The sequence below is a fragment of the Vanessa atalanta genome, chromosome 15 (assembly GCF_905147765.1).
Source record: "Vanessa atalanta chromosome 15, ilVanAtal1.2, whole genome shotgun sequence".
NCBI lineage: Eukaryota > Metazoa > Arthropoda > Insecta > Lepidoptera > Nymphalidae > Vanessa > Vanessa atalanta.
The window spans coordinates 12,117,148-12,121,274 of NC_061885.1; positions in this window are offsets into that span (position 1 = coordinate 12,117,148).

Below are 4,127 nucleotides of genomic sequence, written 5' to 3' on the forward strand. Positions count from 1 at the left end.
GACGTGTGAATGAACGAGGGAGCGCGGAATACTAGTGGGCGAGGGGCGCGGAGGGATACGTCAGCGATGTTTATATTCTTCACCGACAGATGGAGCGACGCGGCCAAACTCTCATAGAATTTGAAATTTTCTCAATAAAAAATATATTACAGGACCAGCATCCAACTGTGTCCTCGAATTAAGGAAGCGTTTCAAAATTGTCACCCTCAAAGGTTGGCTTGTGTGCTCCATAGCTCTATTGAATTTCCTTTTAATGTCCTTAATTGATTTTTTTTTAAATCGCATTTTATATTCGTGTTCGCGGGTAATTCCTGTGTACATTAGACTTCTGGAGCGATAAAATATTTACTGGCAAATTCAAGTGACAAAGTAGACTAAAAGAATTTAATACAGATAATTTTTAAGATCCTATTTCGTATTTATACGTAAATGACCTTAAATCTTTAAGGTAAGAGAACATAATGTATTACAATTTAGATGTAAGTTTTCGGAAACAATATTTTATTTTTATAAATTCTGTAGTCATTTTTTAATTTAAATTAAATTCATTGAAATAACTAGTTGTAGTTCTTTATTTTAAAGTTTTATTGCAGTCAGAATCAAGATAATAAGTAAGATAAATATATTTATTTAAATAACGATTTTGAATATCCTTGTACTTCTAGAGACCCGTATCGAACATCGTAATTGATTTAGTCAATGCGTCCACAATAAATCAGTGCGTTATCTATGCTATCACCACTCTATTGTTTATGGTCATTATCATGTGTCATATTCTATAGACAAGCCTTGTTATTTATGTTCCAGTCACCACTAACGCCTTTTGTTTATTGAAGTATTAATGTATGGCCTATTTTAAGTAGTAGGACGACACAGCGTTATATAACTTTGTGCTGTGCTGTGTATCTTTATTATTTATTTATTTTGGGAACAAATGGTATTAATACATTACATACAATAAGAAACATTATTGAAATGTACCAGTAATAGTTTCCGATTATTACATTAATTCAAATATTACAACCATAGAAAAAAAAAGAAAAATGGAAGCGAAAATATAGTACAGATTAAAAAATATAACTGAGATAGATATCTTTGAAAATTATAATTATTCTTTCTTTGCTTATAGATAACATTACATTATAAAAAACAGTAAAGCAACGGCTCGTAAATGTCTCACTCATGGGCAGAGGCTCATCTTGCTCCATGCGGGTTGGGGAATACTTATGACACAAGCAGTTTTCCTTGATCGTGAATTATAAACTCAAAAAGGACATGCAAAATCAGTGATACCCTTATAAATTAGAACCCGCGGTCTTCGGTTAGTTTCGCGTTTGCTATATCTGCTAAACTATTTCGGAACTTTCACTGTATAGAATTATTTATCGAATTTTCGCAAGTAGTTATAATTAATGAAAATACATATTTACTTGGTGGTAGGGCTTTGTGCTAGCCCGTCTGGATAGGTACCACCCACTCCTCAGATATTCTACCGCCGAACAACGGTAGGTACTCAGTATTGTTGTGTTCCGGTTTAAAGGGTGAGTGAGCCAGTTTAACTACAGGTACAAGGGTCATAACATCTTATTTCCCAATGTTGGTGGCGCATTGGCGATGTAATGAATGTCGTCCGCCAACGTATACCATAAAAAAAAAAAAAAAATTCACTGGGCGTAGTAGTAAGTACCTATATGACTCTTGTGTGTGGTCTCAAGTGTATAAAAATGTTATTACGGTTTTTGATAACTATGTTCAGGGGAATGAGGATATAAAAAAATATAATGTTCAATCATGCTGGTATTTTTTTTATGTAATGATGCATCAAAACAATATTTAAATTGTGTCCAAGTAATAAACTTCTATTATATTCTAGAAAATATTTAAAATAAATAAACAAACAAAAGATGAAAAATACTATTCAAAGGTTTCCTTCATCTGAAGTACCAAGAGATCATAACCGAAGTGCACGTCGTTCGACGTACATCGTAGGTACAGTCGTAAACAAACAGCTCAGTATTATGCACACAATATACCTGTTGTGCGTGGCGAGACACAATGGCAGTGGGCGCTCGTGGGCGCTACAACTCCTATACATTGCCTGTACTGGTTAAGAGAAAAGTGCTACATTATTTTTCACTCGAATTAATGCTTACGACTTTGCAGACCTTAAAATGAATGTATAATTTAATATTATTAAATCAAGTGTGGTGTCAAAAGTTAAATTTAATATAAATAATCTGATAATAATAAGTAATAATTCCTAGAACATTATACATTACTACTGCTGTTTTAATTTCTCAAAGTTTATTATCTTCAAAATTACCTTAAGGTTGTAAAAAGCCTAATGAACCACAATAAAAAGATAAAAATACAACAATAAATACTGCTTAAGCTTAAAATATTCGAATTATTGATAAAATAATACGTCTATTTGACATCTGGGTGTGATTTATTAAGCCTCTGTGAAACAGTGACGCCTTGATCCTATAATCCCTACACGGGCCTTGATTTTCTAATATACAATATATTTGGTTTCTTGATTAAAGGACATTATGATTGTTTTATTTTTATTTTATATATATATATACAGATGATAGTATATGGCCATCATCGTCCTTATATATTGACACTGTAGGAAATATGAAATAATTTACGAAAATATGTAATGTCTTAACATATAGGTAAGTTAATTTAAATTTATTACGATTTCCTTTTTATAAATAACTCTTTCGAGCGTCGACGTCGCGATTTTAAGATTGAACGTGGCTGCTGTCTTCGGGTAAAAGACGGTAGTTTTTTTGGAAAGTCGTCATAATGGTTGATAATGGCGAACAGTATGAGCAATCATACACGAGACACGACGGGATTTAATAATTTTATGATTGTTTAGTTATTTAGCGAACCATTGTACATCAATTATTCAATTTTAGATGTCTCATTAAGTAGTACATTTTGTTATTTTTCTAAGCAATTGTACGCAGTTGTGCGCAAGTTCACTTCAAATAATGTGTCGGTCTCAGAGCACAAAAGAACAAAACGTACAAAATAAACACATAAATATTAAATAATGCCCTCTGAAGCCTTTATCAAACGGTGTCGTGGCTCCGCTAACTCGTGGTAACATACAAAAGATACGAAATTCTGGATGAAGTAACTTTTTTTTTATATAATAATATAATCACTGCCTACGTTGATCTTGTGTTCATGATTTTAAACATTTGTAATTAAACATTGGAATATTTTTTGTTAAGTTTGAATTTAAAAAAAGAATCCAATGATCTTGAATATGTATAATGTACATATTATATAAGTGCGCTTCGCGGTTATACACGTATTAAATGTAGACTATTTACGTGACAAGCATGAATTTCGTTTCTCTGTTATTTTTATATGGCAACATTAAAAATATATGTATATGGTTACAAGCTGGTAGTAGTTTTGAGTTCAATTATATTCGTTTGCATTATAATAGTCCACGTACACTACGTGTAAGTAGGTAGCTTCTGTTTGGCAGATAATATGGTTCCACTAAGTTACCTCGTTACTCCGGCCCTTGGCATGCTCTAGTTGTTAAAATGTTTTACGTTACCTGGTTTTAATTTATTTGGCCTATTTTGGTATGAGAGTTGACGACTTATTTATCTTTAAAAATACGGCATTGATTTACCTATGTGATATGTCTTTTTATGAGACAAAATTGCATTATAAACAGTTATAATTGATAGACATCGCTGATAATATGTCTGTATTTTAATCTAGCTGAATGAATATTTACAACAATACTAAATGAATTTCCTGTTCTACTTGTAGCGCATTTGAAGATATTTGTAGTGATACCATTTTGAACCGACTTCAAAACAAGACGATTTTATCAATTCGGTTTTATTTAATGTTTACCTTGCATCTCTGTGTTTGATTTAACTGATTTGGAGATTCTTATTTTGTTTGGCAGTTTATGTTTACATTTTGTTTCCATTTAAATATAAAGTCGGTGATCATTTTGCTAAAATTTTATTGTATAAATAATAAAAATCTGAACTAGAACGTAAATTTCTTTTAGAAATAAATATGGCATATATGCCATATAAATTATATTTAACATTTAATGAATACATATTCAATTTATT